The sequence below is a fragment of the Osmerus eperlanus genome, chromosome 26 (genome assembly GCF_963692335.1).
Source record: "Osmerus eperlanus chromosome 26, fOsmEpe2.1, whole genome shotgun sequence".
Lineage (NCBI taxonomy): Eukaryota > Metazoa > Chordata > Actinopteri > Osmeriformes > Osmeridae > Osmerus > Osmerus eperlanus.
The window spans coordinates 106647-119453 of record NC_085043.1 but is presented as its reverse complement, the minus strand read 5'-3'; the positions used below and the strand labels follow the sequence as shown (position 1 = coordinate 119453).

General features: G+C 57.0%; 15 non-coding genes and 1 pseudogene across 15 annotated transcripts; all 16 read left to right on the top strand.

The window, feature by feature from the left end:
• Positions 1-864: 864 nt before the first annotated feature.
• On the top strand, positions 865-1070 carry LOC134013247 (U2 spliceosomal RNA; annotated as a pseudogene).
• Positions 1071-1648: 578 nt separating this feature from the next.
• LOC134013358 (U5 spliceosomal RNA) lies at positions 1649-1766 on the top strand. Its single transcript, XR_009928848.1, has one exon. It is a non-coding gene; the product is annotated as a U5 spliceosomal RNA (small nuclear RNA).
• A 586-nt stretch (positions 1767-2352) lies between these two features.
• On the top strand, positions 2353-2543 carry LOC134013179 (U2 spliceosomal RNA). The gene has a single exon (XR_009928699.1). It is a non-coding gene; the product is annotated as a U2 spliceosomal RNA (small nuclear RNA).
• A 570-nt stretch (positions 2544-3113) lies between these two features.
• Positions 3114-3231, top strand: LOC134013357 (U5 spliceosomal RNA). The gene has a single exon (XR_009928847.1). It is a non-coding gene; the product is annotated as a U5 spliceosomal RNA (small nuclear RNA).
• Positions 3232-3821: 590 nt separating this feature from the next.
• On the top strand, positions 3822-4012 carry LOC134013177 (U2 spliceosomal RNA). Its single transcript, XR_009928697.1, has one exon. It is a non-coding gene; the product is annotated as a U2 spliceosomal RNA (small nuclear RNA).
• A 562-nt stretch (positions 4013-4574) lies between these two features.
• On the top strand, positions 4575-4692 carry LOC134013356 (U5 spliceosomal RNA). Its single transcript, XR_009928846.1, has one exon. It is a non-coding gene; the product is annotated as a U5 spliceosomal RNA (small nuclear RNA).
• Positions 4693-5294: 602 nt separating this feature from the next.
• On the top strand, positions 5295-5485 carry LOC134013176 (U2 spliceosomal RNA). Its single transcript, XR_009928696.1, has one exon. It is a non-coding gene; the product is annotated as a U2 spliceosomal RNA (small nuclear RNA).
• Positions 5486-6055: 570 nt separating this feature from the next.
• On the top strand, positions 6056-6173 carry LOC134013355 (U5 spliceosomal RNA). Its single transcript, XR_009928845.1, has one exon. It is a non-coding gene; the product is annotated as a U5 spliceosomal RNA (small nuclear RNA).
• Positions 6174-6771: 598 nt separating this feature from the next.
• LOC134013175 (U2 spliceosomal RNA) lies at positions 6772-6962 on the top strand. Its single transcript, XR_009928695.1, has one exon. It is a non-coding gene; the product is annotated as a U2 spliceosomal RNA (small nuclear RNA).
• A 570-nt stretch (positions 6963-7532) lies between these two features.
• On the top strand, positions 7533-7650 carry LOC134013354 (U5 spliceosomal RNA). The gene has a single exon (XR_009928844.1). It is a non-coding gene; the product is annotated as a U5 spliceosomal RNA (small nuclear RNA).
• A 598-nt stretch (positions 7651-8248) lies between these two features.
• LOC134013174 (U2 spliceosomal RNA) lies at positions 8249-8439 on the top strand. The gene has a single exon (XR_009928694.1). It is a non-coding gene; the product is annotated as a U2 spliceosomal RNA (small nuclear RNA).
• Positions 8440-9011: 572 nt separating this feature from the next.
• LOC134013353 (U5 spliceosomal RNA) lies at positions 9012-9129 on the top strand. The gene has a single exon (XR_009928843.1). It is a non-coding gene; the product is annotated as a U5 spliceosomal RNA (small nuclear RNA).
• A 587-nt stretch (positions 9130-9716) lies between these two features.
• Positions 9717-9907, top strand: LOC134013173 (U2 spliceosomal RNA). Its single transcript, XR_009928693.1, has one exon. It is a non-coding gene; the product is annotated as a U2 spliceosomal RNA (small nuclear RNA).
• Positions 9908-10481: 574 nt separating this feature from the next.
• On the top strand, positions 10482-10595 carry LOC134013443 (U5 spliceosomal RNA). The gene has a single exon (XR_009928931.1). It is a non-coding gene; the product is annotated as a U5 spliceosomal RNA (small nuclear RNA).
• Positions 10596-11329: 734 nt separating this feature from the next.
• Positions 11330-11520, top strand: LOC134013172 (U2 spliceosomal RNA). Its single transcript, XR_009928692.1, has one exon. It is a non-coding gene; the product is annotated as a U2 spliceosomal RNA (small nuclear RNA).
• Positions 11521-12106: 586 nt separating this feature from the next.
• LOC134013352 (U5 spliceosomal RNA) lies at positions 12107-12224 on the top strand. The gene has a single exon (XR_009928842.1). It is a non-coding gene; the product is annotated as a U5 spliceosomal RNA (small nuclear RNA).
• Positions 12225-12807: the final 583 nt, after the last annotated feature.

Here is a 12807-nt window from a genome sequence, read left to right as displayed (position 1 = left end):
TGGGCTTTCCGCTTCCGTCCCCGCTTCCTCTGCGGCTTTTGGCCTGGGCTTTCCGCTTCCGTCCCCGCTTCCTCTGCGGCTTTTGGCCTGGGCTTTCCGCTTCCGTCCCCGCTTCCTCTGCGGCTTCTGGCCTGGGCTTTCCGCTTCCGTAGTTTCGGCCGTTCTTGGTGTGGCGACCGAGTGGCCCAGCCGGTGCACGGAGGGTCCGCGCGCGGGGGGCGTCCGATAATGCGGTCATCGCTTCTCGGCCTTTTGGCTAAGATCAAGTGAGTATCTGCTCATATCGAGCAGATATTGGCCCGCCCCCGTCGATACTGGATCGCCTGATAGGGATCCGGTGACGGGGGTGGGTCGAAGCGGTCGTTTGCCTGGGGGTTTCGGCCCCGACGCCAGACGGGGACTTGTCCCCTTTTCAGAACGTTGGGTGCTTCGGCACCCAACGTTGCTGGTAACCCAGAGGCGGGCCAGGCCGCCGGAGGGAACCAACGGTTGGACGGACGGAGGGCCGGACTACCAGGATTTGGAATCCTCGCAAGAGGATAGGAAATCCTCGCCGAAGGGCAGCCTGGGAGAAGTGGCGAAGGGATGGTGCCTTCCCAGGGGCCGTCGCGATAGAGGGCAGAGGGCCAGTCGCTCGACTCCACTGGCGAGGACGACGGGAGGAGAGGGAGACGGAGCCATCGGGGCGGAAGCCTAGATGGACCCCGTCGAACTTGGACTTCCACTTGTAACCCCCTAGGGGGCAATTGTTATGTGCGCCGCCTCGGCGGCTTTTGTCCTGTACCCCCTTGTGGGGATTCTGTACTTGTATCGGACTGTCTTGTGGATTGTCTTTTATTTGAAAGTTTTTACGAATTGATCAATACTTCTTTTTCTTTTTTTTTAGAAGAAAAAAAAAAAAAAAAAAAAAAAAAAAATCTGTTCTTATCAGTTTAATATCTGATATGTCCTCCATGCGAGGACAACATATTAAACGGATTTTTGCAACAGGGAGTCGGAACAGGGGCTCGCTCCGTCCGCTCCGCGCATCGCCCCGGTATTGCAGCGTCTCCGGGAAGGGTGCACTCTTTCTAAGCGTGTCAAAGAGAAAAGCTAGTGAAAAAAAGGGGGTGTGGGCGGAGCCCTGTCGGCCGGTGGCGTTTTCCCGCCCTTTTAGATATAAAAAAAAAAAAAAAAAAAAGTGAGGTGAGTGACCTCAAAGGGGGGGGGGCTGTGAGTGAGTGAGTGAGTGAGTGAGTGAGTGAGTGAGTGAGTGAGAGAGAGAGAGAGAGAGAGAGAGAGAGAGAGAGAGAGAGAGAGAGAGAGAGAGAGAGAACTGGCTGACAGTCAGCGGCCGAGGTGAAAAATGGGAAGGCAATCGGAATGAGTTTTTTATCGCCGTGTCAGCCCACACCAACACGGAGTCGACTGGCTGGAAGGCGCATACGATAAACACGTAGGGATCTTAATCGAGAAAAAGCGATCCGTGAAATGGAGAAATTGCGGCGATAAAAGAGAAGCCAAGCGGGCGGGCGGGCCGAGCCCCTCCGCAGGCCCGTGGCGTTTCCGCGCCTTTTTTTCCCGATAAGGATGCGGTTCGCCGCCGCGGACGGGTGAGTCAGGGCCAACGGAGGGGTTGGGGGTAGGCCGTTTGGGCCGTTTCAAATCGGCACTCTGGTTCCCCTTCAGCACGCACAAGCCTTTCGCCTTTTACTAAAGACTTCCGTGGAGGGGAACGCCGACGAGTGGAACGTGGTATTTTTGGGAGGCTTTGCCCGAGGGAGGGCAGAGCCTGATGGACGTGTGACAAAAGCAGGGTAAGGTTGGCTTTGGGGTTGCGTGCGTGCGTGCGTGCGTGCGTGCGTGCAAGGCAGGTTTTGTTTTTGCATCTTCTGTAGCCGTTTCAATTCTGTTGCCTTTTCCTTTGATTTCCTCTTCCGTCCCCGCTTCTTCTGCGGCTTTTGGCCTTGGCTTTCGGCTTCCGTCCCTGCTTGGCTTTGGGGTTAGGTGCGTGCGTGCGTGCGTGCGTGCGTGCGGGTAAGGCTTTTGTCTTTGCTTCTTCTGTAGCCGTTTCAATTCTGTTGCCTTTTGGCCTGGGCTTTCCGCTTCCGTCCCGCTTCCTCTGCGGCTTTTGGCCTGGGCTTTCCGCTTCCGTCCCCGCTTCCTCTGCGGCTTTTGGCCTGGGCTTTCCGCTTCCGTCCCCGCTTCCTCTGCGGCTTTTGGCCTGGGCTTTCCGCTTCCGTCCCCGCTTCCTCTGCGGCTTCTGGCCTGGGCTTTCCGCTTCCGTAGTTTCGGCCGTTCTTGGTGTGGCGACCGAGTGGCCCAGCCGGTGCACGGAGGGTCCGCGCGCGGGGGGCGTCCGATAATGCGGTCATCGCTTCTCGGCCTTTTGGCTAAGATCAAGTGTAGTATCTGTTCTTATCAGTTTAATATCTGATATGTCCTCCATGCGAGGACAACATATTAAACGGATTTTTGCAACAGGGAGTCGGAACAGGGGCTCGCTCCGTCCGCTCCGCGCATCGCCCCGGTATTGCAGCGTCTCCGGGAAGGGTGCACTCTTTCTAAGCGTGTCAAAGAGAAAAGCTAGTGAAAAAAAGGGGGTGTGGGCGGAGCCCTGTCGGCCGGTGGCGTTTTCCCGCCCTTTTAGATATAAAAAAAAAAAAAAAAAAAAGTGAGGTGAGTGACCTCAAAGGGGGGGGGGCTGTGAGTGAGTGAGTGAGTGAGTGAGTGAGTGAGTGAGAGAGAGAGAGAGAGAGAGAGAGAGAGAGAGAGAGAGAGAGAGAGAGAGAGAGAGAGAACTGGCTGACAGTCAGCGGCCGAGGTGAAAAATGGGAAGGCAATCGGAATGAGTTTTTTATCGCCGTGTCAGCCCACACCAACACGGAGTCGACTGGCTGGAAGGCGCATACGATAAACACGTAGGGATCTTAATCGAGAAAAAGCGATACGTGAAATGGAGAAATTGCGGCGATAAAAGAGAAGCCAAGCGGGCGGGCGGGCCGAGCCCCTCCGCAGGCCCGTGGCGTTTCCGCGCCTTTTTTTCCCGATAAGGATGCGGTTCGCCGCCGCGGACGGGTGAGTCAGGGCCAACGGAGGGGTTGGGGGTAGGCCGTTTGGGCCGTTTCAAATCGGCACTCTGGTTCCCCTTCAGCACGCACAAGCCTTTCGCCTTTTACTAAAGACTTCCGTGGAGGGGAACGCCGACGAGTGGAACGTGGTATTTTTGGGAGGCTTTGCCCGAGGGAGGGCAGAGCCTGATGGACGTGTGACAAAAGCAGGGTAAGGTTGGCTTTGGGGTTGCGTGCGTGCGTGCGTGCGTGCGTGCGTGCAAGGCAGGTTTTGTTTTTGCATCTTCTGTAGCCGTTTCAATTCTGTTGCCTTTTCCTTTGATTTCCTCTTCCGTCCCCGCTTCTTCTGCGGCTTTTGGCCTTGGCTTTCGGCTTCCGTCCCTGCTTGGCTTTGGGGTTAGGTGCGTGCGTGCGTGCGTGCGTGCGTGCGTGCGGGTAAGGCTTTTGTCTTTGCTTCTTCTGTAGCCGTTTCAATTCTGTTGCCTTTTGGCCTGGGCTTTCCGCTTCCGTCCCGCTTCCTCTGCGGCTTTTGGCCTGGGCTTTCCGCTTCCGTCCCCGCTTCCTCTGCGGCTTTTGGCCTGGGCTTTCCGCTTCCGTCCCCGCTTCCTCTGCGGCTTTTGGCCTGGGCTTTCCGCTTCCGTCCCCGCTTCCTCTGCGGCTTCTGGCCTGGGCTTTCCGCTTCCGTAGTTTCGGCCGTTCTTGGTGTGGCGACCGAGTGGCCCAGCCGGTGCACGGAGGGTCCGCGCGCGGGGGGCGTCCGATAATGCGGTCATCGCTTCTCGGCCTTTTGGCTAAGATCAAGTGTAGTATCTGTTCTTATCAGTTTAATATCTGATATGTCCTCCATGCGAGGACAACATATTAAACGGATTTTTGCAACAGGGAGTCGGAACAGGGGCTCGCTCCGTCCGCTCCGCGCATCGCCCCGGTATTGCAGCGTCTCCGGGAAGGGTGCACTCTTTCTAAGCGTGTCAAAGAGAAAAGCTAGTGAAAAAAAGGGGGTGTGGGCGGAGCCCTGTCGGCCGGTGGCGTTTTCCCGCCCTTTTAGATATAAAAAAAAAAAAAAAAAAAAGTGAGGTGAGTGACCTCAAAGGGGGGGGGGCTGTGAGTGAGTGAGTGAGTGAGTGAGTGAGTGAGTGAGTGAGTGAGAGAGAGAGAGAGAGAGAGAGAGAGAGAGAGAGAGAGAGAGAACTGGCTGACAGTCAGCGGCCGAGGTGAAAAATGGGAAGGCAATCGGAATGAGTTTTTTATCGCCGTGTCAGCCCACACCAACACGGAGTCGACTGGCTGGAAGGCGCATACGATAAACACGTAGGGATCTTAATCGAGAAAAAGCGATACGTGAAATGGAGAAATTGCGGCGATAAAAGAGAAGCCAAGCGGGCGGGCGGGCCGAGCCCCTCCGCAGGCCCGTGGCGTTTCCGCGCCTTTTTTTCCCGATAAGGATGCGGTTCGCCGCCGCGGACGGGTGAGTCAGGGCCAACGGAGGGGTTGGGGGTAGGCCGTTTGGGCCGTTTCAAATCGGCACTCTGGTTCCCCTTCAGCACGCACAAGCCTTTCGCCTTTTACTAAAGACTTCCGTGGAGGGGAACGCCGACGAGTGGAACGTGGTATTTTTGGGAGGCTTTGCCCGAGGGAGGGCAGAGCCTGATGGACGTGTGACAAAAGCAGGGTAAGGTTGGCTTTGGGGTTGCGTGCGTGCGTGCGTGCGTGCGTGCGTGCAAGGCAGGTTTTGTTTTTGCATCTTCTGTAGCCGTTTCAATTCTGTTGCCTTTTCCTTTGATTTCCTCTTCCGTCCCCGCTTCTTCTGCGGCTTTTGGCCTTGGCTTTCGGCTTCCGTCCCTGCTTGGCTTTGGGGTTAGGTGCGTGCGTGCGTGCGTGCGTGCGTGCGTGCGTGCGTGCGTGCGGGTAAGGCTTTTGTCTTTGCTTCTTCTGTAGCCGTTTCAATTCTGTTGCCTTTTGGCCTGGGCTTTCCGCTTCCGTCCCGCTTCCTCTGCGGCTTTTGGCCTGGGCTTTCCGCTTCCGTCCCCGCTTCCTCTGCGGCTTTTGGCCTGGGCTTTCCGCTTCCGTCCCCGCTTCCTCTGCGGCTTTTGGCCTGGGCTTTCCGCTTCCGTCCCCGCTTCCTCTGCGGCTTCTGGCCTGGGCTTTCCGCTTCCGTAGTTTCGGCCGTTCTTGGTGTGGCGACCGAGTGGCCCAGCCGGTGCACGGAGGGTCCGCGCGCGGGGGGCGTCCGATAATGCGGTCATCGCTTCTCGGCCTTTTGGCTAAGATCAAGTGTAGTATCTGTTCTTATCAGTTTAATATCTGATATGTCCTCCATGCGAGGACAACATATTAAACGGATTTTTGCAACAGGGAGTCGGAACAGGGGCTCGCTCCGTCCGCTCCGCGCATCGCCCCGGTATTGCAGCGTCTCCGGGAAGGGTGCACTCTTTCTAAGCGTGTCAAAGAGAAAAGCTAGTGAAAAAAAGGGGGTGTGGGCGGAGCCCTGTCGGCCGGTGGCGTTTTCCCGCCCTTTTAGATATAAAAAAAAAAAAAAAAAAAAGTGAGGTGAGTGACCTCAAAGGGGGGGGGGCTGTGAGTGAGTGAGTGAGTGAGTGAGTGAGTGAGTGAGAGAGAGAGAGAGAGAGAGAGAGAGAGAGAGAGAGAGAGAGAGAGAGAGAGAGAGAGAACTGGCTGACAGTCAGCGGCCGAGGTGAAAAATGGGAAGGCAATCGGAATGAGTTTTTTATCGCCGTGTCAGCCCACACCAACACGGAGTCGACTGGCTGGAAGGCGCATACGATAAACACGTAGGGATCTTAATCGAGAAAAAGCGATCCGTGAAATGGAGAAATTGCGGCGATAAAAGAGAAGCCAAGCGGGCGGGCGGGCCGAGCCCCTCCGCAGGCCCGTGGCGTTTCCGCGCCTTTTTTTCCCGATAAGGATGCGGTTCGCCGCCGCGGACGGGTGAGTCAGGGCCAACGGAGGGGTTGGGGGTAGGCCGTTTGGGCCGTTTCAAATCGGCACTCTGGTTCCCCTTCAGCACGCACAAGCCTTTCGCCTTTTACTAAAGACTTCCGTGGAGGGGAACGCCGACGAGTGGAACGTGGTATTTTTGGGAGGCTTTGCCCGAGGGAGGGCAGAGCCTGATGGACGTGTGACAAAAGCAGGGTAAGGTTGGCTTTGGGGTTGCGTGCGTGCGTGCGTGCGTGCGTGCGTGCAAGGCAGGTTTTGTTTTTGCATCTTCTGTAGCCGTTTCAATTCTGTTGCCTTTTCCTTTGATTTCCTCTTCCGTCCCCGCTTCTTCTGCGGCTTTTGGCCTTGGCTTTCGGCTTCCGTCCCTGCTTGGCTTTGGGGTTAGGTGCGTGCGTGCGTGCGTGCGTGCGTGCGTGCGTGCGTGCGGGTAAGGCTTTTGTCTTTGCTTCTTCTGTAGCCGTTTCAATTCTGTTGCCTTTTGGCCTGGGCTTTCCGCTTCCGTCCCGCTTCCTCTGCGGCTTTTGGCCTGGGCTTTCCGCTTCCGTCCCCGCTTCCTCTGCGGCTTTTGGCCTGGGCTTTCCGCTTCCGTCCCCGCTTCCTCTGCGGCTTTTGGCCTGGGCTTTCCGCTTCCGTCCCCGCTTCCTCTGCGGCTTCTGGCCTGGGCTTTCCGCTTCCGTAGTTTCGGCCGTTCTTGGTGTGGCGACCGAGTGGCCCAGCCGGTGCACGGAGGGTCCGCGCGCGGGGGGCGTCCGATAATGCGGTCATCGCTTCTCGGCCTTTTGGCTAAGATCAAGTGTAGTATCTGTTCTTATCAGTTTAATATCTGATATGTCCTCCATGCGAGGACAACATATTAAACGGATTTTTGCAACAGGGAGTCGGAACAGGGGCTCGCTCCGTCCGCTCCGCGCATCGCCCCGGTATTGCAGCGTCTCCGGGAAGGGTGCACTCTTTCTAAGCGTGTCAAAGAGAAAAGCTAGTGAAAAAAAGGGGGTGTGGGCGGAGCCCTGTCGGCCGGTGGCGTTTTCCCGCCCTTTTAGATATAAAAAAAAAAAAAAAAAAAAGTGAGGTGAGTGACCTCAAAGGGGGGGGGGCTGTGAGTGAGTGAGTGAGTGAGTGAGTGAGTGAGTGAGAGAGAGAGAGAGAGAGAGAGAGAGAGAGAGAGAGAGAGAGAGAGAGAGAGAGAGAGAACTGGCTGACAGTCAGCGGCCGAGGTGAAAAATGGGAAGGCAATCGGAATGAGTTTTTTATCGCCGTGTCAGCCCACACCAACACGGAGTCGACTGGCTGGAAGGCGCATACGATAAACACGTAGGGATCTTAATCGAGAAAAAGCGATACGTGAAATGGAGAAATTGCGGCGATAAAAGAGAAGCCAAGCGGGCGGGCGGGCCGAGCCCCTCCGCAGGCCCGTGGCGTTTCCGCGCCTTTTTTTCCCGATAAGGATGCGGTTCGCCGCCGCGGACGGGTGAGTCAGGGCCAACGGAGGGGTTGGGGGTAGGCCGTTTGGGCCGTTTCAAATCGGCACTCTGGTTCCCCTTCAGCACGCACAAGCCTTTCGCCTTTTACTAAAGACTTCCGTGGAGGGGAACGCCGACGAGTGGAACGTGGTATTTTTGGGAGGCTTTGCCCGAGGGAGGGCAGAGCCTGATGGACGTGTGACAAAAGCAGGGTAAGGTTGGCTTTGGGGTTGCGTGCGTGCGTGCGTGCGTGCGTGCGTGCAAGGCAGGTTTTGTTTTTGCATCTTCTGTAGCCGTTTCAATTCTGTTGCCTTTTCCTTTGATTTCCTCTTCCGTCCCCGCTTCTTCTGCGGCTTTTGGCCTTGGCTTTCGGCTTCCGTCCCTGCTTGGCTTTGGGGTTAGGTGCGTGCGTGCGTGCGTGCGTGCGTGCGTGCGTGCGTGCGGGTAAGGCTTTTGTCTTTGCTTCTTCTGTAGCCGTTTCAATTCTGTTGCCTTTTGGCCTGGGCTTTCCGCTTCCGTCCCGCTTCCTCTGCGGCTTTTGGCCTGGGCTTTCCGCTTCCGTCCCCGCTTCCTCTGCGGCTTTTGGCCTGGGCTTTCCGCTTCCGTCCCCGCTTCCTCTGCGGCTTTTGGCCTGGGCTTTCCGCTTCCGTCCCCGCTTCCTCTGCGGCTTCTGGCCTGGGCTTTCCGCTTCCGTAGTTTCGGCCGTTCTTGGTGTGGCGACCGAGTGGCCCAGCCGGTGCACGGAGGGTCCGCGCGCGGGGGGCGTCCGATAATGCGGTCATCGCTTCTCGGCCTTTTGGCTAAGATCAAGTGTAGTATCTGTTCTTATCAGTTTAATATCTGATATGTCCTCCATGCGAGGACAACATATTAAACGGATTTTTGCAACAGGGAGTCGGAACAGGGGCTCGCTCCGTCCGCTCCGCGCATCGCCCCGGTATTGCAGCGTCTCCGGGAAGGGTGCACTCTTTCTAAGCGTGTCAAAGAGAAAAGCTAGTGAAAAAAAGGGGGTGTGGGCGGAGCCCTGTCGGCCGGTGGCGTTTTCCCGCCCTTTTAGATATAAAAAAAAAAAAAAAAAAAAGTGAGGTGAGTGACCTCAAAGGGGGGGGGGCTGTGAGTGAGTGAGTGAGTGAGTGAGTGAGTGAGTGAGAGAGAGAGAGAGAGAGAGAGAGAGAGAGAGAGAGAGAGAGAGAGAGAGAGAGAGAGAGAACTGGCTGACAGTCAGCGGCCGAGGTGAAAAATGGGAAGGCAATCGGAATGAGTTTTTTATCGCCGTGTCAGCCCACACCAACACGGAGTCGACTGGCTGGAAGGCGCATACGATAAACACGTAGGGATCTTAATCGAGAAAAAGCGATACGTGAAATGGAGAAATTGCGGCGATAAAAGAGAAGCCAAGCGGGCGGGCGGGCCGAGCCCCTCCGCAGGCCCGTGGCGTTTCCGCGCCTTTTTTTCCCGATAAGGATGCGGTTCGCCGCCGCGGACGGGTGAGTCAGGGCCAACGGAGGGGTTGGGGGTAGGCCGTTTGGGCCGTTTCAAATCGGCACTCTGGTTCCCCTTCAGCACGCACAAGCCTTTCGCCTTTTACTAAAGACTTCCGTGGAGGGGAACGCCGACGAGTGGAACGTGGTATTTTTGGGAGGCTTTGCCCGAGGGAGGGCAGAGCCTGATGGACGTGTGACAAAAGCAGGGTAAGGTTGGCTTTGGGGTTGCGTGCGTGCGTGCGTGCGTGCGTGCGTGCAAGGCAGGTTTTGTTTTTGCATCTTCTGTAGCCGTTTCAATTCTGTTGCCTTTTCCTTTGATTTCCTCTTCCGTCCCCGCTTCTTCTGCGGCTTTTGGCCTTGGCTTTCGGCTTCCGTCCCTGCTTGGCTTTGGGGTTAGGTGCGTGCGTGCGTGCGTGCGTGCGTGCGGGTAAGGCTTTTGTCTTTGCTTCTTCTGTAGCCGTTTCAATTCTGTTGCCTTTTGGCCTGGGCTTTCCGCTTCCGTCCCGCTTCCTCTGCGGCTTTTGGCCTGGGCTTTCCGCTTCCGTCCCCGCTTCCTCTGCGGCTTTTGGCCTGGGCTTTCCGCTTCCGTCCCCGCTTCCTCTGCGGCTTTTGGCCTGGGCTTTCCGCTTCCGTCCCCCGCTTCCTCTGCGGCTTCTGGCCTGGGCTTTCCGCTTCCGTAGTTTCGGCCGTTCTTGGTGTGGCGACCGAGTGGCCCAGCCGGTGCACGGAGGGTCCGCGCGCGGGGGGCGTCCGATAATGCGGTCATCGCTTCTCGGCCTTTTGGCTAAGATCAAGTGTAGTATCTGTTCTTATCAGTTTAATATCTGATATGTCCTCCATGCGAGGACAACATATTAAACGGATTTTTGCAACAGGGAGTCGGAACAGGGGCTCGCTCCGTCCGCTCCGCGCATCGCCCCGGTATTGCAGCGTCTCCGGGAAGGGTGCACTCTTTCTAAGCGTGTCAAAGAGAAAAGCTAGTGAAAAAAAAGGGGGTGTGGGCGGAGCCCTGTCGGCCGGGTGGCGTTTTCCCGCCCTTTTAGATATAAAAAAAAAAAAAAAAAAAAGTGAGGTGAGTGACCTCAAAGGGGGGGGGGGGCTGTGAGTGAGTGAGTGAGTGAGTGAGTGAGTGAGTGAGAGAGAGAGAGAGAGAGAGAGAGAGAGAGAGAGAGAGAGAGAGAGAGAGAGAGAGAGAACTGGCTGACAGTCAGCGGCCGAGGTGAAAAATGGGAAGGCAATCGGAATGAGTTTTTTATCGCCGTGTCAGCCCACACCAACACGGAGTCGACTGGCTGGAAGGCGCATACGATAAACACGTAGGGATCTTAATCGAGAAAAAGCGATACGTGAAATGGAGAAATTGCGGCGATAAAAGAGAAGCCAAGCGGGCGGGCGGGCCGAGCCCCTCCGCAGGCCCGTGGCGTTTCCGCGCCTTTTTTTCCCGATAAGGATGCGGTTCGCCGCCGCGGACGGGTGAGTCAGGGCCAACGGAGGGGTTGGGGGTAGGCCGTTTGGGCCGTTTCAAATCGGCACTCTGGTTCCCCTTCAGCACGCACAAGCCTTTCGCCTTTTACTAAAGACTTCCGTGGAGGGGAACGCCGACGAGTGGTGGTATTTTTGGGAGGCTTTGCCCGAGGGAGGGCAGAGCCTGATGGACGTGTGACAAAAGCAGGGTAAGGTTGGCTTTGGGGTTGCGTGCGTGCGTGCGTGCGTGCGTGCGTGCGTGCAAGGCAGGTTTTGTTTTTGCATCTTCTGTAGCCGTTTCAATTCTGTTGCCTTTTCCTTTGATTTCCTCTTCCGTCCCCGCTTCTTCTGCGGCTTTTGGCCTTGGCTTTCGGCTTCCGTCCCTGCTTGGCTTTGGGGTTAGGTGCGTGCGTGCGTGCGTGCGTGCGTGCGTGCGTGCGTGCGGGTAAGGCTTTTGTCTTTGCTTCTTCTGTAGCCGTTTCAATTCTGTTGCCTTTTGGCCTGGGCTTTCCGCTTCCGTCCCGCTTCCTCTGCGGCTTTTGGCCTGGGCTTTCCGCTTCCGTCCCCGCTTCCTCTGCGGCTTTTGGCCTGGGCTTTCCGCTTCCGTCCCCGCTTCCTCTGCGGCTTTTGGCCTGGGCTTTCCGCTTCCGTCCCCGCTTCCTCTGCGGCTTTTGGCCTGGGCTTTCCGCTTCCGTCCCCGCTTCCTCTGCGGCTTTTGGCCTGGGCTTTCCGCTTCCGTCCCCGCTTCCTCTGCGGCTTTTGGCCTGGGCTTTCCGCTTCCGTCCCCGCTTCCTCTGCGGCTTCTGGCCTGGGCTTTCCGCTTCCGTAGTTTCGGCCGTTCTTGGTGTGGCGACCGAGTGGCCCAGCCGGTGCACGGAGGGTCCGCGCGCGGGGGGCGTCCGATAATGCGGTCATCGCTTCTCGGCCTTTTGGCTAAGATCAAGTGTAGTATCTGTTCTTATCAGTTTAATATCTGATATGTCCTCCATGCGAGGACAACATATTAAACGGATTTTTGCAACAGGGAGTCGGAACAGGGGCTCGCTCCGTCCGCTCCGCGCATCGCCCCGGTATTGCAGCGTCTCCGGGAAGGGTGCACTCTTTCTAAGCGTGTCAAAGAGAAAAGCTAGTGAAAAAAAGGGGGTGTGGGCGGAGCCCTGTCGGCCGGTGGCGTTTTCCCGCCCTTTTAGATATAAAAAAAAAAAAAAAAAAAAAAAAAAAAGTGAGGTGAGTGACCTCAAAGGGGGGGGGGCTGTGAGTGAGTGAGTGAGTGAGTGAGTGAGTGAGTGAGTGAGAGAGAGAGAGAGAGAGAGAGAGAGAGAGAGAGAGAGAGAGAGAGAGAGAGAGAGAGAGAGAACTGGCTGACAGTCAGCGGCCGAGGTGAAAAATGGGAAGGCAATCGGAATGAGTTTTTTATCGCCGTGTCAGCCCACACCAACACGGAGTCGACTGGCTGGAAGGCGCATACGATAAACACGTAGGGATCTTAATCGAGAAAAAGCGATCCGTGAAATGGAGAAATTGCGGCGATAAAAGAGAAGCCAAGCGGGCGGGCGGGCCGAGCCCCTCCGCAGGCCCGTGGCGTTTCCGCGCCTTTTTTTCCCGATAAGGATGCGGTTCGCCGCCGCGGACGGGTGAGTCAGGGCCAACGGAGGGGTTGGGGGTAGGCCGTTTGGGCCGTTTCAAATCGGCACTCTGGTTCCCCTTCAGCACGCACAAGCCTTTCGCCTTTTACTAAAGACTTCCGTGGAGGGGAACGCCGACGAGTGGAACGTGGTATTTTTGGGAGGCTTTGCCCGAGGGAGGGCAGAGCCTGATGGACGTGTGACAAAAGCAGGGTAAGGTTGGCTTTGGGGTTGCGTGCGTGCGTGCGTGCGTGCGTGCGTGCAAGGCAGGTTTTGTTTTTGCATCTTCTGTAGCCGTTTCAATTCTGTTGCCTTTTCCTTTGATTTCCTCTTCCGTCCCCGCTTCTTCTGCGGCTTTTGGCCTTGGCTTTCGGCTTCCGTCCCTGCTTGGCTTTGGGGTTAGGTGCGTGCGTGCGTGCGTGCGTGCGTGCGGGTAAGGCTTTTGTCTTTGCTTCTTCTGTAGCCGTTTCAATTCTGTTGCCTTTTGGCCTGGGCTTTCCGCTTCCGTCCCGCTTCCTCTGCGGCTTTTGGCCTGGGCTTTCCGCTTCCGTCCCCGCTTCCTCTGCGGCTTTTGGCCTGGGCTTTCCGCTTCCGTCCCCGCTTCCTCTGCGGCTTTTGGCCTGGGCTTTCCGCTTCCGTCCCCGCTTCCTCTGCGGCTTCTGGCCTGGGCTTTCCGCTTCCGTAGTTTCGGCCGTTCTTGGTGTGGCGACCGAGTGGCCCAGCCGGTGCACGGAGGGTCCGCGCGCGGGGGGCGTCCGATAATGCG